This window comes from Cuculus canorus, chromosome 1 (assembly GCF_017976375.1).
Source record: "Cuculus canorus isolate bCucCan1 chromosome 1, bCucCan1.pri, whole genome shotgun sequence".
NCBI lineage: Eukaryota > Metazoa > Chordata > Aves > Cuculiformes > Cuculidae > Cuculus > Cuculus canorus.
This window is the reverse complement of record NC_071401.1, coordinates 103,500,543-103,524,254: the sequence shown is the minus strand read 5'-3', so window position 1 is coordinate 103,524,254 and position 23,712 is coordinate 103,500,543. Positions and strand designations below refer to the sequence as shown.

At 38.8% G+C, this 23,712-nt stretch overlaps 1 protein-coding gene across 1 annotated transcript in view; it reads left to right on the top strand.

Annotated features, from left to right (window-relative positions):
* LOC128852302 (uncharacterized) overlaps positions 1 to 23,712 on the top strand; it is a 341,810-nt gene that overhangs the window by 80,562 nt on the left and 237,536 nt on the right. The window lies entirely within an intron of this gene.

The following is a 23,712-nucleotide window of genomic DNA, read 5'->3' as shown; positions in this document are numbered from 1 at the left end:
ATAAGGCCCATCAAATGTCACCTACTTGATATCAAATTTGGACATAGAATCATAGATTCATAGAATCATAGAATAGTTAGGGTTAGAAGGGACCTTAAAGATCATCCAGTTCCAACCCCCCTGCCATGGGCAGGGACACCTCCCACTAGGTCAGGCTGCCCAAGGCCCCATCCAACCTGGCCTTGAACACCTCCAGGGATGGGGCAGCCACAGCTTCCCTGGGCAACCTGTGCCAGTGTCTCACCACTCTCATGGTGAAGAAATTCTGCCTTAGGTCTAGTCTAAATCTGCCCCTCTCCAGTTTATACCCGTTGCCCCTCGTCCTATCACTACCAGCCTTTGTAAACGGTCCCTCCCCAGCTTTCTTGTAGCCCTTTCAGACACTGGAAGGCTGCTCTAAGGTCTCCTCGGAGCCTTCTCTTCTCCAGACTGAACAACCCAAACTATCAACCTGTCCTCGTATGGGAGGTGCTCCATATGCATATCTGTATTTTCACACTTCAGTGATAACATTTTGAAGGTATTTGATTCCTGCCTGTGAAAAGGCATCGGCTTTCCTTAAAAGGAAAGGAAGTCAACAGTTGGTACTGTTGACTGAAACTGGATGATGCAGTTTTAAACTAATTTACGGTCAACCAACTCTGCCTTTCTTCTGTACAACTTAAGTTTATTTTGCCTCCCCACCCAAGAATTTTAAAGAACACAATTTTCAGTTGTCTTCTGTTCTCTTCTACTTGCTTATTTGCAGAGTTGCCTGAATTTGAAATGCAGCAGTCTAGAACTTAAGTCTGAGATTTTAAAATCTCTTTCTGTCTGCTCTCTTTTGGCTCCAAAGCTGCTTCTTCTGGCTTCAAAGGATGTTCGGGGACTAGACTAGTGCAGAATGATCAACTGACAGTAGCAAAGTTAATAGTGTTTTGAGGATAAAAAAAATACATTCTTCAAAGTTACAAAAGTATTGTGAACCAAAATTGAATGCAAACATCATGTGAAAATGTGTACATTAGAGTTTTAACACTTCATTAAGAATCAATTTCTAAATGTATTTTTGAGCACACAGGTATAAATAAGATAAATCAATGGTTATCAAGGGAATTTCAATTTTTCATTTCATTGCTATGTGTATAGGATAATCACAGGAATATATATGTGTAAGCTGTGCTTTTTTTTTTTTTGACTTCTCTATTTCTATAAGACTTAGAAGTTCAGAATTCCAAGGTAAAATATAAAAATGAAAAATCTATCAGGTAAAAGTTAATGAGTAGTTTAGAAAGGAGTAAATACAAACACTTCTGTTCTTGGATTAATCTGGGATGCTGAATTTTGTAGCAGTTGGCAGGTTAGAAAGAATGATGTGAACATTTGATGATTGTAACAGTAGTATCTATAGTAAAGTATGATGCTTTCACGATGGCTAAGGTAGTTGGTAGGTTACAGGCACAAGCTTACATGGAAAAGTCAAGTAAAACAAAACCTTACAGAGCTTAAGAATAGAAAATGTGGGAAAACATGAAGAACAGATCAAATAAATTATGATGCTTCCTCACTACATTCTTTCATCCTTTAATGGATTAAGAGCTGACTGTCCTAAGCCAGAGGTTATATTTGTATGTTTGAATTCATAGGCTGTGACTTATGTTCTTGCATATATTTTCAACCTTTTTATTTTTTTTTTTTAAATATTTGCACTTAATGAAGTCTTCTGCATTCCATGGTAATAAGTTCCTGGATTTAGCTATGATCTGTGTGGAAACATACTTCTCTTGTAGGTTTTAATGCCGCTGCCTGGTAATTGTATTTGAGGCTCCCTAATGAAAAATAGTGAATAATCATTACTCCTCACGTCCTCTATCCTGCTAGTGATTTTAAAGCTTTCTAATTTATCATGGTACAGAAATGTTCTTATGCCACAGGTCATCCTCTTAGGTTTTTTTTGTTTTTTTGGTAATAGCCAATTAAGATTGTATCATGTATATGTATGTACATGTACGTACATGTACACGTATGTACATGTATATGTATGTACAAAGAGTATGTGTGCACTTATATACAGATATATATGCCTAAATATGTATAGGTATTTGAGCTAATTTTTCTCAAACACACTACTTTACATCTATCAACAACGGATTTCGCTTGCTGTTTTATGGGCTGATGATTTGATACGACAAGATCTTCTATAACTCTTCCTGCCCTTTTGGCTACACATATAATTTTATATTCCTGACAGAGTCTTTTCACCATTTCTTCTGCTTTTATTGTTTCCTATAACAAAAGCTATGTCATGAAAAAACAAAGCCTGGCATAGATCTGGCATGGGATTGCTCCAGTATATATCCCAAACTTTAATTTCCGACTCTCTGTTTCCTTACTTTTAACAAGCTCGTAATTGTTCTGTCTTATCCCAAGAGCCATGCTGGAAGCCAAAGTAACCAACACAAGAGGATAAACAGTGCTGATCTGTCCTCAGCTCTTCTCTTTCACTAATAAAAGTTGAATGTTTTCTAATTATGTTTTTCTCATGCCACAAACCTTTAAACAAACTTAAAAGTTTTGTGCAATTTTGCAACACAGAAGAGCAGAGTGCAAACTAACATAACCTTGTTTTTCTGTGTAGTTGATTTGAATCTATTGCTTCTTAAATGCATAAGTTGAATGACATTTGGGCAATTTTAATGAAAATTTTTAAAATCAGAGCAAGAGAAAATGAAAGGTGTTGGCATAATTTCCTCATTAAGAAGATCTACAAAGTCACTAGCTCTTAGAATGTCAGCATTCACTTTGTACTACAGATAAAAAGTCATAACTTCTCAAATGTTGCTGAGTGATTATCTCGGTACATTTAAAGTAGCTGCATATTTAGTAAGAGACTTCCGGTTTCTTTAGGTGTTTGACCTATAAACCACACCAGGGCTGAGAAAAGTTAATTTTCCTATTTGTACACTGACTTCTTTAAGGACATCTGTATGTTACTTTGGTCCCTATTTCTTTGCTGGATCAAACATTATAGTTTTATAGCTGAATGTGACTTTCAGAAGTCCTCAAATTAGCTCAAAGTTTAATGCCATGGCAGCAAGAGAAGAGTTTTGAATCATCTTATCACCTGCCTCTATTTTGTTTTTAATTAAATCTAAATTTACATTGGCCCAGCCAGGTTCCAGGTCAGGAAAGAGAGGGAGCAGAACAAAACTTCATCAGTCAGCATTCTTTAATATTTTTACAAAAGCATGATAACTAGAAAGGACTGGCAAATTTGCCACTTGCATATATCTATGCCATGTCATGACCCAATTTGAAGTCTGATTTAAATTTAAGAATAGATATTTTGTCCCCCACTACATTGTGTTACAAACGTAAGGCTACATCAGCAATGCATATAGGCTGTGCCCTATGCTTAAAAATTAGGCACCAGTATCCTTTGATAGAAGCTCAGATTAAGTACCTGAAGGATAGTTATCACTGACAGAAGCTGTTTTGTTTATTCTCCTGTGAAATTTTTCGCTCGCTCAATCTACAGCAGAGTGGCAGACATAGTTGGTGTAAGTCTTGCAAGTCTAGTGAACATCAGGAACACTTACATTTCTTTATTTGATTCTCTTTTGTGGTGTGTATGTTATGACCAGCACCTTGGGGCAGCAGAGTCTGGTTGAGATTGCTGGAGAGCAAGTTACACAGGCACCACTCCTGGTGCCCTGGTTGTAGCTAAGTCACAAAGACACACGGTGGCTTAGTGGTTGCTCCTGGCATGGTGCCGTCCCCTGTCTCTAACCACATCCAGTCAGAAATGGAATAAAAGGGAATCATACTTTCCTTTTGTGAGAAGATGGGCAAATACAGTCTGCTTTAAAACATGTCAAAGTTTCACTAAAATGATCCTCAATAGAGACCTAAGGTAAATAAATAAAGTTTATTTTGAAGTATTGCCCATTAGCACACAACTAATTTTAAGAATTTTAAGCTATGCCTGGAAGTCACAGATAACCATTTTTATAAATACACTGTTTGCAGTTGTCCATATTGCTGTCACACCTGTATGCTACCTATTTCCCTAATCCAGGCATGGCTGGAATGTGTTACAATATTAAGAGTAGTGCAGGTGAATGCGTCGGGTTTGGGTGTGTTTGGAAGGCAAATGCTGCCTGAAAGAAAGCAGCTGATCAAAGGAAAAAAGCAGATCAAAGAGAAAAAGGCACAGTTGTCAGGCTGGGAGCAGTGTGACAGCCAGTGTCGCTACCAAACCCCAGTGGGCTCTCAGTCCTGTTCCTCACCCTGCCACTCTCAAGGTGGCCATTTCAGATCCCAGATGGAATCCTCATGGCCTGTAACATATTGGGCACTTCTGGTTTGCCTTCTAGTTGCTTGGCTTTGCTGTGTGATTTATGCCCTAACAAACTAATTTATGTTTTCAGCCAGTGTGCCTACCGTAGGCTTTTTACTTGCCTTAATTCTAGATCATAATGCTACTATAGGGAGCCAAACTTCAGTCCACATCTATGCCAGAATCTCTTAAGTTCCCAAGCAGTTAAATAGGAGAAGTCTTACCGAGCAATTTTTTATTTATTTTTTTTTTTTAACCACAATGAGATTATTTATGGGCTGGAGAAATAGCAAGCACATGTGATTGGTCTTTTTTCTTTCTTTCACGTTTGGCCCCTGTTTTGCTGATACACTGATTAAAAACTAATGTGGCTGTTGCTTAAGCGAGGTGGCTACAAAATTAATGCAAATGTAACACAGTACGCACAATTTTGTACACAATTTCCACCTATATCTCTTAGCACACTTCTTCAGTCTCATAGGACTTTAAAAGTGGTTCTATTTGTGGAGTGGTTTGGCTTGATTTGGAGTTTTTTTTGTGGGAGTAGTGGGGTTTTTTTTCCCCTTTTTATTTTTCTTTTGTTGTTGTTCTTTTACATGCCAAAGCAGTGCTGAGCTGATTCCTTGACGATTAGGGTTTTCCAGAGCAGGATTCTGTATTCTTTAGTAAAAGTAAACGCTTCTAAATTAAAAGATCCTGTGCTAGCCAGGGCCCAGAAGAGAGCTGTTTCCCATGTAGTCTGACATCAGGGCAAGAATGACACCGGGAAAAATAGCCTTTATCCCGTGAGTATCCTTTTGGCTTCTGCCGATTTCCCTCAGCTGCTGATTTCTGTCTTCCAGAAGGTTCTTGTTTCAGGGGGATGCAGGGTCTCCCGAGGCACTGGCCGCTAGAGGATGCTCCTGGTCCGGCGTTGGAGAGGATCCTCCTCCCCGAGACAGACCCCAGCCCAACCCCAGTCGCCTCTCTGGCATTACCCACGCAGCCTGGGATACATAAAATACAAGTTTGTGCTGGGCTGAGCCCGGATATTTTTTCACCGCCTACATGGAAAAGAAATTCCATCCAATTTACAGACAAAAATGTAGAATGTTAATGACAATAAGAGAAAAAAAGTGTAGGAATTCGAATGTGATTCTTCTGGTGAAATCCTTGGGCTTATTTATTGAGAGCTTGGGCTTATTTATTGTTACTTGTAATGGCATATTTCAATGTGCCCCACAGTATCAGAGTCCTGCTGTGCATGGTCATACCTTGGTTATGCAGCTTTCTTTTTTAGTGCTGTCTTTTTAGTGATCAAAATCTCAGTGCTTAAGTGAGACTTCAGTTTCATTTTTCAGTAATTATTATATAATGGAAAAGACATTCTTAATTAAATAAGAGGCTATTTATCATGCCTAGTTTTTCACAATAGGCACACACATGAAATTAGTTCCATATTTTAAACAAAAAACACCCTCCTCCCTCCCCCTCTCAAAAAAAACCCCAAACCCTAATCCAACAAACCCAAACCACCAGCGCCTTAAGTAAAAAGTAGAACATAAAGTTAAGTAAAAAGTTATATATGGAAATTTCCTTCTTCTAGTCCTCTCTTGCCCTTCCTAAATTCTGTTGTGGCATAAGCAAGTTCTCTGACATATAAAGCACAGGATTTCCTATGGCAATAGCATGAGAAAATAATGTGGAAAGAGTATTTTTAAGGTAACTGAGTGGAGTAATCTAAAGTTATAAAATGGTAGATCTGAGTTCATTTAAGATAGGTAATTTGTTCATGTGCGTTGAAACACAGTTTTAAACTATGTAATCACATATTGCCTTTCTCTCCATGTCCTTATGCCCTGTAGGATTTCTGCCTTATCCAGACTACAAGTTAGAGTTGTCCAGAGATACATAGGCTTGCGCAGTGGAAGAGACTGTGCATTTCTTGCAGTTGGATGGCATGTAGTAGATAAACCAAACACTATAGGAAAGGAAATGTATAGGTAAGAAGTTAGATAAGACTCTGAAAAACAGGACTGTACTCTTGTCTCTGCCACCGATGTTTAGTAAAGTCAGTAATTTTTTCATATCATGGATGTATTCCCCAGCTGCTGCATGCTGACTGTAAGATCCTACACTCTGATTAATCAGAAGTGTTGAACACCCACATCTACTCCTGAAGTCACTAGAGAGCTGTGTTTCGAGTCTACAGAATAATGAATAGTGCTATCTCCTTTTCCAGCTCATGTGCCAGATGTCTCAGATATTGTGTACCTGTATCTCTCTGACTGTAATCATATCTTTTGTCATCTGTAGAAGACAGATGCAGCCTTTTGCAAGGCTGCAGTAAAAATAATACATCTGAATCACTTGTATCCTCTAATGATGAGCTCCAAACAAATGCCTGGGCGAACTAAATAAATTTATCTTCAGAGAGGGATTTGAACCACATATAGGAACCGAAGCCCACTACAAAGGATTACAGTATGAGCAATGGAATAAAAGAAAACACTGCAGAGTGAGGTGCTCTTAAAATGACCATTGTCTATGATGTCCATTAAATAAAGCAAGATTAGTGCTACGTAGTAACAGACTGTATCATATACTATTTATTAATCAAGCCTACATTTAGGCTGGATTCAGATTGCATATGAATTCTGCTATTTTTTGACACGTATATATTGGATTGTATAACCTGACTGATATTCCTTAAAGTGTGTGTGTACAGTAACTAGAAATTAAACAATCTCAGTACCTTCAGTAATAGCAGACTAGCGCTTTCTAGTAAGGAAGGTGGTATAGGTAAGATTCTAAAACATGATTTAATTCTGATTTTCTCCTCTTCTATTTCGTTTGAGTAAATTCTATAAAAGTGAAATACACTTCCTGCCACAAGGAGCAAAGAATTTAGCTGTTCTTGAGGAAAAACTCATGTAGGAATGGGTCTGTTTTGTTTGGTTGAAGGTTAGTATGCCTACTACAGTCGCTCTTCTTAACATGATCTCCCCTGTCTTGTGAAGAAAAATTCCTGTGTTTCTGTCCCTTATTTTTGCATTTCACTGCATGTAAACAAAACAATTTTATGGCATATGCTGAGTAAGTTTGCTTCGTGATTGCTCAGAAAGTGTCAGACTTATCACACATGCTCTGCAAAGCCAGACAGGGTGATGAGCTGCATCTTTCCAGAAGCATTAGACTCAGCAGCAAGTACACAGTCATGCTGTGTGGATAGCTACTCTACCTTTACCCTTTTGCCTTTCTATGCAAATTGTGTTGTGTGCAGAATTTTGTGAGCTTGCAGTTAAGCAAATTGCTCTCTAAACTATTGAGAAGAGACACTAGAAGATTTGCAGATGGTTTTATGTGGTTTTGGTAAGCTAATAAATCTCCTTCAGATCAGGCAGCGAACTTAGCTGCCCTCTTGCCTCTGCAACTTGTTTTCCTGCTTGAAAGATGTTTGAACATCAAGATGCAACACAGTAACCCACAAAAAAGGTTAAAGATGTAATTCATAAAACAGAATAATTCACCACATTTGTATGTGTTTGAAAGCAAAAAATGTCTATTATTTACTTTGTAATTTGGCCTGGAATATCCTTGCAGGATGCAAAATACAAGCTTTGATTTTTATATGTAGCATCCTCTTTTTATAATTATTCAACTGTGTTTGGTTTTTTCCCTAGTATAGCTGTAACAGGAGTGTGAGATAAAGGTAACCTCAGAAATACTAATTTTTAAGTATGTTCTGGAGTCTGCATTACAGCCTTTTGCTATGAAAATGAACTGACCTATACCTTCAATCTAAACAGAGGTAGGGAGATAAATAAAATTGTTAAGAGAACAAATGGCCAAGAAGCTTAATTTGTATTCCTAAGTGATTTAGGGACCATACCCTAATTCACTGCTCAAGTTATGTTTACAGGGGTCTTAGCCCCTAATGCACTCCCACATGTCAGGAAACCTTCCCAAGAGGGGTAAAAGAACGGTTGTGGCTGTGGAGGTTATTAAGGTATTGTCGTTATTTAAGGTAATTTTTCAACAAATGATAGATTAGTTTCTTGAACTACATCTTGGAATTAGAAAAAATACCGGAGGCTTTTGAAATTTCATGTCATGGAGAAAAAAAACGAAGTTACAAGGCAGAACAGAGCTCTTAAAACAGGTTAGAAAACTTCCATCAGTACCTAACACTTTGAAAGCTACTAAAGTAGAAGTTATTTTTATTACTTCTGTGTTTTTCTGCAGCAATAGCACTTTGTTACACTACTGAGTGAGTTAGAGGATATTTTCCTGGTCTTTAATGTTTGGTTTGATTTCAGTGCCTTGGCGTAAAGATGAAAATCTATTTAATAATATATTTTTTATTATGTCTGGGTTTGTGAGTAAAGGTATTTGAACAATGTTAACTCTAATCTAGTGAAACTTCTTGTGAGAGAATATCTAAAACTGGCATTTGGTCCTGTTATGTGGTCTAGGACGTTGTGCTGTGGGAGATAGTGAGGCAGGAGAGGATCATGGAGCCCTGCTTTGCACCCTGGGGGAATGAAGGCACATTTCCAGGATGTACCCTCTACTGGTGCTGCTTGCAGGGAAACCCATGTTGCTGTGGGCACCAAATTTCTGTAGCCATATCAGGCCCTGCATGCTGTGTCCTGACACAGTGTCCCTGATCCAAAATGTCCTTGGTCTTTTGTTCCTGAAATCCCTTGTTTTCTTATGGGATCAAACATAGCCACCATCTTCTTATGCGTCTCAGTCTGTAAGGCAATCAGGTATTAGTGCTGGTGCTTTACAAACGAGTTGTTTGCAGAGCTCGGTCAAGGTGATTTCAAAAACACGGGAAGATAGTTCCATCTCATTGATGGATGGGCAGTGTGGACGGGCAGCCTGCAGCACTGGCCAGCAGACTGAAATATGATGGACTGACAAGCTGCTTGTCTGTGCAGCAGTGGCTGGTCTGGCAGAAGAGAACAACTGCTCCTGGGGACAGAACCCTGGCTGGGGGCGAGGGAGCATGAGCTCATTGTGGCGATGTCTACTGATAGGCAGTGATTACAGTGGGAACACTGTTTCCCTGGGTTTTTTTCTTGGTTAGTTTCAGTGAAAATTTCTTGGTCAAGAGTAGTCCTGTTGGTAATTTATGATGTGACTTTCAACCAGATATGAACTTCGACCATTTTTCATGCGTCTTGCTAATGACGGGTCACACAGTTTCACTGGAAGGTTTCAAAGATTAAAGCCATCAGAAAAGGCAGCACTGGTGACTGATATTCTCTGACCCCGTGACCTACCAAAGGCCATAGTGCCACACTAAATAAAGCTGTCTCAAGCTCATCACTTCTTTTGGGCTTTAACACAGATTTTAAAAAGATGATCAGGCTTGATTTAAGGACGTTCAGGATTTGTCTGCCATGTCCATAAACAGACAATTTTAATTAACATTTATTCTTTGTGTTAAAAATGTCATTCCTTTAATAGGAATTTGTCCAGCTTCCTCTTACAACAAATTATTTTCTATAAGTAGTCTCTTGCCACCTACATACCGGAAGGTACTCGTTGACTTGATTTAATTTTTTTTTAATAGATGCAGCTCCAGATTATACATAGAATGTGATCTGGTAGCAAGAAGCCCCTCTTTTATGATATTGTGTAGTCCTCCTTGTAAAGTACAAATATCCAAGAACATGGGTGGGTGATCTCCCATCCATGCAAGTAAACACCAGTCTTGAAGTCTGCAATTCAGCAAGACAATTGCTTTGTCTTCCTTTTGTTTAAAAGGCATTAGGACAGATCTCCTCAGCTCAGTCTGAAACAGAAACATGAATAATAGAGAATATCCTTTTGATTTTTGTTCTTTGTTGTCTGATGCCTTACTGTAGGCATTTGGACCTGAGTAAAGTAGATATAAAATGCTGGGATAACAGCATGAGTCATCAGCAAAGTGGTTATGTTAGGTGGCACAAAGAGTAAACTTGGCTTCACTTGCCATGTCCTGGAATTCCAGCAATCATGTCATGCTGAAATAGACAGGATTACAGCAAAGGTAATGTTGCAATTTCCACGTGTCCCTTTGAGTTGTCTGTAACCTGGCCCAAATACAAGCAGGGAGCAGCTTCCATTTTCACTTAGCTGTGGGGTGCTCTGACTGCCAGGAGCAAAGGGAATATGAAAGCCACTAACTGCTTTCTCTTGCCTTTCTGCATTTGGCACACTCTATAGAAAACGGGGGTTTTTTTACTAGCTTAGTCAACTTAAGTCTTTGATATAAAGCTTTACTGAACAGCAGTTCTCCAGTAGGAGATCCACTATATTGTGACTCTTCATACAATATACCGTATATATTTAGCCCTGAAACTGCACTTCTTGTCATGCTAGTGTTTTAATTTACTGTGTTTCTCCCTGCTAGCACCTTTGAAACTCAGTGGAGCCCTGCAGGGGTGTCTCAGTCTCCAGTTTCCTATCTCCTTTGAGCTATTGCATTACAATCATTTGTCAAAGATGAGCAGGAGTCAAGGAAATGGAGCACCTTAAGTGGCTGGCACTGCTTAGCAGATATCCTTCTATTTTTGCTGAATGTTTACATACCTCAAGAGTACTGATATGTCTGAGCAAGATTAGATACACATAAAGTTTGTAACACCTTCATCCTATAATGGCAGCATATAAAAATTATGGCAGTTGCTAAAACACAGTTCCTTTGTGTAAAACACAGTTCCTTTGTGTTTCAGCTTTTGACTGGAATAGAGTTAATTTTCCTCATAGTAGCTAATATGTTTTGGATTTGTGCTGGAAATAGTGTTGATAATACAGAGATGTTTTCACTATTTTAGGAATTACTGTAGTAGGAACTACGTGAACCATGGATGCAATCATGATGTTGCCTTATGCCAGGCATAACTGAATGTACACTGAAGTTAGCATTGAATGTAAGCATTTCATGTTGTGGTTAAAAAAAAAAACAAACTATAGCACCTCTTGCAAATTGGCTAAGGGAGTGAAGTTCTTGAAAGAAAACAGTCTAAGATGAAGAGCTTTGTTTGTGATGTAGTTTTCTTCTCCATCCTAAAGTCTCCAGACTGTCTGCATCCCATTTCCATTCCACAGCAGAGTTAGGAATTAGAATGTAGGGAAAAGAAAGCATCACAAGGTGGTTGTCCCAGTGACTGGCAGTGGAATCAACTATGTAGAATTTATTATATGTATTTGGCATAAGTTTAACCAGTAAAATTGATGATTGCAGCTACGTATGCATCATGCATACCTCAGATTACTTTTTATAGTATATATATATATAGTATATATACTAATAGCTGTGAATGTTTAACTAATGCACGTATCCTATGGCCTAAATTAATGTGTAGTTTTCAAATAAGACTCTCCCACTCCTTTTTCTTACAGTTTTGTGGAAGTCGGTTTGTTACAATACAGTGTAGATAGCAGTGTAATTATGTATTTTTTCTTATTCTAAAAAACCCCACAAGTTTCCCATTCGCATCTTAAAAATTTTGAAGTGGCTAAATCTTTGTTGACTCCCTGATTCTAAACCCATTATTTTATTGGAATCCTCAATTAAGCCAATTTCTTCCATGATTTATTTCACTTACCAACACAAATGTAAAGTGTGGCCTCTGGCCCTAATGAAATCCTTTAAATGCAGTCTATGTAGCAAAAGGTTAAGGAGGAAAGGCACAGTTTAATTTCCCAATAACACTTTACAGGAACCTTTGTAAATGTACTTGCTTCTGGAGTTTTCTAACACCTCTGTGTCTGAAGCTGTAGTCAATTTGCAGCCTAAAAGCTGCTGTATGAAAATTATATACATGAGAGAGGTTCGAGGGCAGTGGGATATAGGACCTTCCTGCTAAATTACTAATCCAAATTGGGCCTTAGTCAATCTTTTACAAAGTTGTCAACATCCAATGACCTATGTGAAATGAGTTGGTAGCTTCAGTCTGGTTCCTAGAGAGGTGTGCACATCAGAAGAGCAATCGACTGGCACTAATTGGCACCCTGGCTAGCAGCCTCGGCACAGAGCCGAAGGTCTGTAGAGGAACGGAGACTGAAGTTCTCTCTCAAACTTAAAGATGGTCCCTCTGGGTCGGAGTTTAGGGCACGTTCGTAATGTCATGTGGAATTTTGCTGTGCATCTTGCAATGCTAAACTGGAACTGTGGCTAAGGCACTGCACTCCTTGGGGCTTTCATAGGGCATCTTGAATGCCACCAAGTACATTAAACCCAAAATCACTTCAGCTTTCCTTCAGACATAAACATGAAGAGAACGTTCACTAAGCAATAATCTGAAATTCTGAGATGTCAGATGACAAATAACCACTCCAGTTGTGGGACTGCACTGGGAAAGGGAAAGAGAGGCACTGAGTATTCCTTGAAGACGAAACTCTCTCAGGTCCATGACAAGTGTGCGTAAGTAACTTTGCTTTGCCAGTTTTTCCACTTGCTGGGCTCAGAAAGGGTATAAATTAATGCTGCTTAAATATTGATAATATACTATTTTGTGAATAGGTTTGTGAAATTCTGCTCATTATAAAAACATAGTAACACATGGTCTTCCTACACTTGGAATTTTTCCCAGATCATAACAATTTCAGAAAGCTTATTATGGGTTATTATCTTCCCCAAAACCTTGCATTTAAGAAGTTTATTACTTGTTTTGTTGTTCTGTTTGCAAAGTTTCAGTCATTTGGGCAGATTGGAAATAGTGTCATGAACTTGAAGCTGTCAGACCATTCAGCAGGAATAGGCCTAGAGAAGTAGCTCTAAATTAAGAAATGAGTAAAGTACCTACCTAGTATTTCAAGCCAGGTAGTCAAAAGTGATAAAATATATTGTCCGAATTAGAAGTTGAGCAAATTTTCTTTACCTCCATTTACCCTTGAACGTATGAAGGAATAATGAGCAGCAATGACAAATGTTTGGTTGTCTGTGGTTTTCTGCTAAGCAGAAAAAATAGGTTCATTTGATGGAGGCTAGTCTGTTTCACAAAATATTTGGTGTCTTCAGAGAGCAGGTTTTGTCCATGTAGGTATTGTCCTTACTGATAAAGATGAAATGAAGGTCCTGCATAGAGCATGCACACTTCCAGAAATCAGATCATACTTTATTTTTTTCTTTATAGCTTTGCATTACTGGAGTTACCAAAGACCTGCTGCAATTCCTCCCTCTCCCTCCCCCCACTCCCCAAATGATGGAGTTCTGAAAATAACACACTTTTCCAGTCATACAACAGACTCCTTTCACTGCTTCTGTTCTCTCTCACTTGGCGTGGAGCACATTTATCTGACACACTAAAATTGGAACGGCACAGAAAGTAAGATAGTATTTACATCCCTAAGTCTGGGATCATCAGCTGCTGTGAAAAAATTGGGGAGTTTGAAGGTAGACTCTGCTCTCAACATTGCTATGGCTCAATGTGAAAAATCACTCTAATGCTCTATGCTTGTGTTTAATAGTCTGCACTGAAACACAGTGGTGCCCTAAGTGTTACCATTTGCAAATTCCCACCTGTCATTTGTGTTTCCGGAAACAGTATCCCTCTGCAGTCTGGACATTGCCCCAGGTGGTGTCTGACTCTTAACCCAAATCAAACAGTAATTGTTCAGACACTGTCTGGCTCTCATGCAGTGGAAAGCACAACAGCCTTCTAGTTACCTCTTAGTGAGCCTAGGCAGGGATTTCCTTCAGGAAATCTTCAGCCTGTTTTCCACACAGATCTTTAGGGTAAGGTTTTGGGGTTGCAGTCCCCATTACTTCCATGCCCCTGTTTGCAGTAGGGACTAGCACGTTTAATGAGCAGACTGCACACTGCAAAAGTGTGTGATGTAAGAGTGGTAATGTGAAGCGGACAAGCATAACCTTTCATTTTTCCTTTTGCTTGTATCTTCCTAATATAACTTAACCTAGGAGTGGCCAGACCACAACTCTGGAGCTGTAAATGGTTTGTCAGCGGCTCAGATGTGGTTGCCAATCCAGCTTTTAAGACCACTGGCAGGAGTCAGTTATTGCAGGGTAACTCCCTGGCTGCTGAAACAAAAAACCAGCAGGTTCCTCTGAGGCTGCCATCTGAACGGCTGCAGGTCCCAGCTGTACAATCCCTTTGGCTGTCTCTACAGCAGCATTCCTGCAAGTTGTGATCATACTCTAGTCACAAGCTGTGCCCAGAGTTCCCCGTCCCAACAGTTCCTCAAGGTGTGGGGCATGGACTCAGCCTAGCTTGCACAATCAGGAATTGTCCTCCAAAGGTATTAAAACAAAACTGTTGAACACTGATAATTCCTTCTGAACTGGGCTTAACCCCAGTAACCCTGTGCTTAGGACTGCAGCTCCTGATACTGCAAGTGGCAGCCTTCGTGGTTGTAAAATCAGAGAGGTTCTAGCTCAAATGTGAAGAAAGGACTGAAAATAAGATAGTGTTTGAAGGTATATGCAGACAGCAACAAACACTTTGGGAAGTAAGGACGGCCTTGCTTGACTTAGCCAAAATGTATGACTGCCTTCCTGCAACTGCAGGATGTTGTATGGGTTTATGCCTGAGACCCCAATTTATTTGATCCCAACTTTAACCTATTTATTTGGCCTTTTAGCTTGAACTTCCACTGTTGTCATCTTTGGACCCAATGGAAACAGCATGACATACATTGTGGACCTGGCAACAACCAGTGTCTCTGTGAAAGGGGCAGAGAAGTAACTAACCTTTGTAAAATAAATAAATGGTTCAGTGTTATGAAAACTGTTGAACAATAATGGTTTTACATTCAATGAAAAATAGTTGTAGAAGTAACTATTAATTGGATTAAGTTATGAAAAGAAACTGTATGTTCATTTTGGAGAAAGATTTTTTGATAGTAAGAACTGTTACAGTCAGAACTCTAGTGATGGTGCACTGTCTGGAACAGGGAACCAGCTAATAAGAGAAATCTCTAACATCTGTGATTATGAATTGTTACTGTCTTCTGTAATAGTTTACAGTCTTGTTTTTGAATGCAAGATAGTTCAAGTATTCTAGTTCACTTTCTTGAATGACAAAACTAAAAGATATGACTTCCAGATTTTTCTATAAACCCTATACCATCTCTGGTAATTCATGTTAATCCTAGGGAGGACCAAAATAATCTACAAACACTTGCACATTGCCATAATAAATGATGGCTGGACTCCAGAGCTAATCTTTGCCTCTTATCTTGTGTATCAGAAAATTTATTTGTTAAAGTAGTGATGAAAAAAATTCTGATCATTCTGAATTATCAGCTGCAAATAGCCTAAACTTTTTGATTTTCAAGATAAATTGGGAGAGGTTTGGATTTTTTTTAATTCCCCTCCCTTTCCAGTCCTTGGTAATCACCGCAGAGAGCTTTATAATAAAGCAATTCATAGAGTAGCAATAGCCATTTTTTTTTCTGGAACTTACGATCTTGTTCGTTAAAGTGTGTGTGTGGAAATCTGACTGTGTTGTTACTTCTGAAAGTAATGGCAGAAAGAGATTACACCTTTTGTCTTACTGTTTTTCCTTGTTGACTATGTTTTTTCCTTTTTTCCTTGATATACATTAAAGCTCACAATTAGTGGTGTTCCTGTGCTCGCAGAAAATATTATACAAGCATAGTAATGACACATGGTCATGTCTTTCTTGCAGTAGATCTCCAGCATGCAACTTCATCTTTTTTTTTTTTTTTCTATATTCTACACAAACGAAGAAATACAGCACCAGTTTGGGCTCTGGTTATTACTTATTTTGCTTTGATGCTTCCCCCACCTGCCTTTTTGTTGTCTGGGCCATTCCTTTTCTTGCATTGTCCATTCACTTTGTATTTTCAAATGTTTTTGTGTTTTCTTATTTCAACTGATTTCTCATGGATTTTTCAGTACTGTAGGCCATGCCCTTCCATTTTTAACACATATGCAAGTTTTGGAGAAACTGCAGAAAGTGATGAAAGTTAATCTTTGAGTCTGTGTTAGATCCTTTCTGAGGAGTGGGTTTTTTTAATTATTTTTTTTAGTTGTTGCAGGGGCATTTTTCTTTTTAGGTAAAACATAGCCTACTTTTTGCAAAACACCTATTTCTTTACACCAAATAGCACTTACTTTGTTTCAGGACTCTCTGATGCTTACAGCCACATTTGAGTAAATTCTAAGGCTTTTACCTGTTACTGAGGAAAACCTGTAAGATAAAAAAGTTTGTGTTTGAAACAGCTTATATTCTAGATGGAAATTTTACAGATCAGAAAGTGGGATGCAGAGAAATTAAGTTGTTTCATTGAAGATAAGGGAGATCTGTGGTGGAGCTCTGCTCAAATTTTGAACATGTTTCAAGGCTTTTCTTCTTGCTTACAATTGAAATCATTTTGACCTCATCTACTAGCAGAGGAAACACAGTATTGTGTCCAGTTCTGGAATCTGCAGCATAAGAAGGATATGGAACTTTTGGAACTGGTCCAGAGGAGGGCTATGGAGATGGTCAGAAGGCTGGAGCACTTCTGCTATGAGGACAGACTGAGAGAGATGGGGTTGTCCAGCCTGGAGAAGAGAAGGCTTCGAGGAGGACTTATAGCAGCCTTCTAGTACTTAAGGGCACAGGCAAGAAAGTTGGGGAGGAACTTTTTATAAAGGCATGTAGTGATCAGATGAGGGGGAATAGCTTTAAATTGGAGAGGGCAAGATTTATACGAGACGAGACATTAGGAAGAAATTCTTCATGATGATGGTGAGGCACTGGCACAGGTTGCCCAGGGAAGCTGTGGCTGCCCCCTCCGTGGAGGTGTTCAAGCCCAGGTTGGATGGGGCAGCGTGATCTAGTGGGAGGTGTCCCTGCCCACGTCAGGGGGGTTGGAACTGGATGAGCCTTAAGGTCCTTTCCAACCCAAGCTATTCTGTGATTTATAGAAGGAGGAGTCAAGCTCTCATTATCTTGAAGAGATGGCAAGAATTCATTATACTAGTTGCCACTGCTGTATTGTTCCTTTTATTGGTATGTTCTGTCTCTGTCCTGTTTTGATCAATGATATCCAGGAATGTGGTGTAGGCCTGCACTAAACCCACCAAACAGTCCCATCCCTTTCTCCAGTGATGGAGGAGTGACTGTAGACAGAATGGCCTGACGGGGAAGGTCATCTTGCCTGCCCACATGCTGTTCAGACAGACCTGTTCCTGTATCTTTGCACTGTTGTGGGTGCAGAGGCAGTTCCCAGTATTTCAGGCTGCTGCCATGTGGAGGCAGAGACAACTTAGGAAGGCGGAAGGGTGTCAGTGGATTCCATGGGTACCACAAGGTGCAGAAGAAGAGAAGGCAAGAAAGTCCAGCTGTGTTTTCCAACCTTGCCCAGGCCTCGAGAGGAGAAGGAGAAGAGGGCATGCCTGCTGCATATCTGTAGCCAGCAATGGCTTGAGTTTTTTTGCAGTTGTTGCAGTTTGAGATGATGTCTCCAAGCTGGAAAACCAATTTCCTTGTCGCTGAGTTTGGATCACCTTCAGACTGCAAATCCCAGATTGCTGCTGGTTGCAGAGCTTTATGGAGAAGGAATGCTTTTTCATCCACATGCTTCTGCATCCACTTGAACACAACAGTAATGAAAATATTTTGAAAAAAATTATAGTAATTAAAATAATAAGAAGCGTAATCAGTAATCTATTAGTAAAGAATGGGCTTTTATTTCTTCTGTGTCAGTGTGCTTGATAGATATCAGGTGGATAAAATATATGTGCTTGTGGTGTCTTTGTCACCTTTCTGGTTTTTTCGTTTAGCTCATGATTTTATTTAATGGAAGAGTCACTTCTCACATATTGGCTTGACAATTTACAAGCATTTGTTTGTGCTGAATTAAGCACATTTCTAAACTTTGTATGCTGCTGCTGACAGTTTGGGGATTGATTTTTATCCCTAGAGAGATGCCATTTTGTCTTTAAGGCAAATTGAAGCTGACTGCTGGAGCATTCCTTGATAAGAGAGAGAATTTACTTTAGGGATATGTTTCTACTAAGAATTCATTTTAAACTGAGAAGCTTCAGCAAGGTCATGTTTTTCATGACACCAAAAAACCAGTTCACAGACAAAGAAGTAGCATTAACTTTAGAGAAAATAAATGGGAGCAAATATTACTAAGCTTTTCCCCTGCATAGTTCTCTGTCAGGGAAGAATGCCTAGATATGCAGTAGGTAACAATTTTCCAGACTTTTATTCTGAAAGCACGTTAAATGCTGCTGTGGGCAGTGGCAGAAAAATGTTTAACCCATCCGTGGTTTTTTTCCTGAATGTTATGAGTTTAAATTTTAACACTTCTGTAACATTTTTTAGGACATTCAGATTCTTTTAGGAACAAATTCACTGCTTGTCCACATTGACAATGTGGGGCAGGGTTTGCAGACATCTATGGATTAATGTAACAGAGCTGTCTGTGAAGATGTAGAATCTCCTCCAAACAGGTGCTTTAGGAAGTCTTCATTCACATCAAATAGAGCTAGAAACTCTTTTTTTTTTTATAGTAGGCTCTGTGGCTGGACATGCAGGGCTAGAGTTACCTTCTAAACTTTCTCCAAGTTACGTTCACCAGCCCCTCACTCCCTTCCCTGAAGTCAGCCTGGCATAGTTTTTAGATACGTTAAGGTAGAAAAGGTACAGTTTGCAAAATCAACACCCGACTGACCTGGCTGCAACAAAAAGTAGGAGGAGAAGGTGAAATATTGTCACTATATTAATGGGAGCGCTAGAATTCAGTTGTGTATATCTCCTTTCAAAGTCTTTTTGGCACTAGATATGTTTAATAGCAATATTTTTTACAAATATGAATAACTATAACATAAAATAGTGTCTATGTATGCATCTGGTCTATTTAATGTAGCCAAAATGAATGCTACCTCACACCTGAATAACAAAGATGAATCCAACCATCCCGAGCAATGAGCAAGTCTAGTGGTTTTTTGTGGTGGTACCTGGTATTTTGCTAGTGAGGTGATGGATAGACAGCATTAAACTCTCATTTCATGCTCTTCACTGAATGACTGCAATCTCTTCAATCTCCATTTCTGTACTTACTCATACATTTAAGACCAAAGTGACTTAAAAAAAGGAAGTAAATAAGCTTAGTCTTTCAATAAGGTACCAGATGACAAACTTGAACCTACTTATTTTCATTTCCTGGAAATCATAGTATCATAATAGTATGGGTTGGAAGGGACCTTAAAGTTCATGTAGTTCCAACCTAATCATACCAGATGAACTGAGTTTTAAACCTAAACAAGTTATAAGAACTATTTTTTTGAGGGAAGTCTTATCTTGCTGGTTATAAAATCTTCTTCAGAGAAGGTGCAGGTCTCTGCAGTCTTCCCTTAAACCTTCTTTGGGATCTTCTCATTCAATTTTTCACACATTTGAGTCCTAAAAATTTGACTTGTCTCAGTGTGTTGCTGGAGATCTGTCTATCATTTGCTAGAATTTTCGTTTGCTTCTTTGGTCTTTGTTTTCCCTTCTCAGACTCTTCCCGTAACACCTGTGACACTTATCTCTTAGTAGCTACTGGACTAAGACATTTGCACTCTCCAAGAAACGAAACTTAAAATATTCATCACACTCAAAAAAGAAAAAAAAGCATTCTCAAATTTCAAATGTCATGTATACCCAAAAGAAAACACTTGGCTGGTGTTTAGAATGGTGTAGATGATGGGTGAGAGGTAGCATGGACTGATACTGTTTGGTTGCAGCTGATGAGCAACATTGCAGACCTATTACACTAACAGGTACTGGGGGTAATCCAAACAGCAAAGAACCCAAATTATCTACCATGCTCTTAATTCCAACAGTGTTGTTAATTGTTAAGATTTTTAGTCAACTTCACCCTAAACTTGGATCTTTTATTGAAAGGAAGTTATCTTTAAATGAGATCATAGCATTTATTAATAGTATGAAAGTCCAGGTATCATATTGTCTCGCTTTATCCTCCTACTTTTTGATGCTGCTAGGCCAGTTAGATGTCAATTCTTGTGAACTGTACCTTTTCTACTTTAATGAAGCTTGTTTCTGTTTCATCCTTTTGCCTGAAGACTTCTGGTATTTAGAATAAACTTTGTTCTCAGTGATTTTCCATTTTGTGCATGATTATGCACCTAATTAGAGCTAATTGTTTCCTTGTTCTTACAGCATCAGCCATGCAAGCAGATTTCAGCTGCATCTGCCTATATGTGGGGGGGAGGAGGTCGATCCTAGGAAAAAAGTAAGGAGGACTTTGGTAATTTAGTATTTCTCTCTAGCTCTTTCATTGTTCTGTATCTGTAACGAATGTGCCTTAGATGTGTCTCACCTACTTCACTAAGATGTGGAAATCATGGAAATCTGTATATTGTGAGTGGTCAAGGAATGCAGGTATGATGTTATAACGTTGTCATAAAGCTTGTCAATCAGGATTATTTTTTTTTCAACAAAGCTTTAACATTTATTAATATTGTATTGGGTTCTCTCTTATTTTTTTTATTTGTAATTAAGAATAAATGCATAATTTTACTGATTTTATTACAATTCTTTGAAACTATAGAGACCCAGGAGTGAATTGTTATATATTTTCTGGGACTCAGATAAGATATTTAACTCAGTCTAATAATGACAGTATGCAAACTTATATTAATTAAGTTTGTAATTGTGGAGCAGAAGGGAGAACAATTTACAGAGGCAGGAGCAGGAGGAAAACTTTAAGTAGCAGTGCATGGTGAATGAGGTGCACAGCTTCCATTATCAACAGGAGCTGCATGTCTAATCCACCAGACTCGGTTCTGAAGAAAATGTACCCTGGGATGTCAGGTGTTAAGGGGAAGAATGGGCCTCTCGCGTTCTTTGCACTTACAAGCCGGCTGTAACCTTTTGACTCTCTCTCTTTCTTTTCTTGAGTTTTGTTTCCTGAAAGGAAAAGGGGGTGGGGGAAGGCAGAGGAAGAAAGCTTAAAGAGTGGAAGGTCTGTTTCAAAGTACTGTAGTGTATTTGCAAGCTTTTCCTTTTTTTTTTTTCCCCTGGAATTAGTTCTGTTTAGATATACTAAAGAAGCAGTGGCTTTTAATGTTGAGTGTTTAGAGCATGACTTCAGGTATTAATGTCTTAAAGTACCACTATCAACTCTATAAACTTTACATATTCTACCACAAGTGTTTTGCACATAGCTTTTTTATCTAACCATCTATCTAATTTCATTTAAGAGCATAACAGAGGAGGAGAGCTAGTTCTGTGAATTAATGTTACAGGTATTGCTTTTTATATTGAGCAGTGATATGCAGAAAAACACCCCACCCCCCCAAAATAACAAGAAATCCCTTTTATTATCAAAGGATCCCCTAATGTAGCATGATCATATATTGATCACACTGAACTTGGGTGTACTCAGGCCTGAAGACCCGCATATGCAGAGGAAAAAGTTTGTCTAATACTCACACATTTCATCTCCTTGCTGCCCCTGAGTTGATAAGTGTGAAAATATCTCAGTGCAAGGAGGAAGATGTATACACCCTGGGTGAGCATTTACTTGCAAGTATGAAAGAACATGTGACAGATATAAGGGAAAAAAAGAGGTGGGCGATTAAGGTAGGTCTTTCCAAAATTCATTGCTTCTGAGGAGAAAGAGTATAATCTGGAAAAATATGTGAAAACTTAAATTATACTTTCTTGAAATGCTGTCCATTCTGGGCTGATCTTTATTAGAACGTAACAATGGAAACAATAAAGTGGTGTTTACTTTCATTCATGAAAAAGAGTCTAGCTCATAGGAGAGCACCCTGAGAATGCTAAAGGGGTTTTATATATTTCTGGCTATCACCTTTGGTTTGAGGGCCTCTACCTTTGTTTCTTTTTCATTAGAGATTATTTTGAAATGTCCTTTGCTTGGCTGAAATGTGGCAGCCATGGATTGGAGCCAATGGAGGGGTAATTTTACAGCCAGCAATCAGGAAAAGGAAGAGCCCTTAGCCAGGGGACTCCACAGCGCCAGAAGGAGCCATTATTCTATTACTATTTCCAGTGTGGAAGCATTGTTTTAAGTTACCTTAAAAACATCCTTTAAATTTCTTTGTTGTGTTGTAAATTTGCCATATTGACCTTTTGAAAAGAAAGGTGTGTGAATCTATAGTATATATCTAAATGGACTTCTTGGGGTGTACCTTGCTTTGGAAACTGTAGGTTAAAGGAAAACCTGAAATGAACCATAGTTCTTTGACTCTAGCTTGGAAGTTCATGGAGATTGGCTGAACATGGGGTGAGTTTTCCATTTCTTAACACTTGCTGGGAACAACACTTTAGATAGCTTGCCTCCAGACAGGGACTATCTTTCATTTTTTTCTACTATTAGGGACTCCAACCCCTTGTGATTTAAGGATCCAACTCTGTAAGCTTTAGATGGTTAAAGAAGAGAGAATGAAGTATATATCATTATTCATGTGCGTGGATTTGCATTTATCTCCTGGAGATTGTATGTATGATGAAGCCCATAATGTTTTTGGATGATATTTTGGCAGATTTGATGTAGGTAGATTCCTTATTTTCAGTTATTCGGAAGTCCTATGGCGCTAAATATTTGATATTCAATACTCCTTTAATTCCACTATGTAGGGTGTGTGTTGTGAACTGTATTGAAATGATCTATAAATTGAACATTATTATCACTTTTTTTATTGGTAGACTTTGGAGAGGCAAAGGCCTTACATCTGTAACACAAGTGATATTTGTCATAATGCAAAAGATGAAACAATTTGTCCCAAATCATTTAAGCAGTACGGTACAAGAATGGGAGCAGAACCCAAATATCCTAAATCCCACTACAGCATCTTAATCCCAAGACCATCTTTTTTCCCTCAAAATTAAAATTTCCATGATTATTATTTCTACTGCCAGGTCTTTCTAAGGATTTAAATGTGACCTAATTTATTAAATGCTCTTATGTGCAAGAGAGAAGCAAAATCCTTTCCCCAGGGCACTTACTCAGTGCCCTGATCCTGCAATCTGATCTCTGGATGAATGTCTGAACTAACACAAGCCATGCTGCCAGTTCAGAGTGTTTGACTGGGTTTTTATTGGAGAAGAGACATGTAGATTGAGGGTTGTCTACAACATCCTCAATGAATTTCAATACATTATGCTACTTTCCTCTATTATTGTTTCCTGAGTCCTGTATGAGCTTTCGTGTAGCTGTTGCTCAGTTACCTTAAGTAGAGAGTGAAGTTTGGGATGAACTGGTTTTTTTTCTACTATGTATAAGCCTTGATCTGTGGCACTACTTAAAGATGCTTTGCGATGCACCTTGAGATTAAAGTGCATCGCCCCTGCAGTGCATTGATCTTGTCTGGCCCAGAAAGGGGTTGTCATAGATCTGCTTTTGAAATCAGGGCTCCCTCATGGGTTTTTCGAAGGCATCATCTCCATGTCATTGGGTTGGCAGGA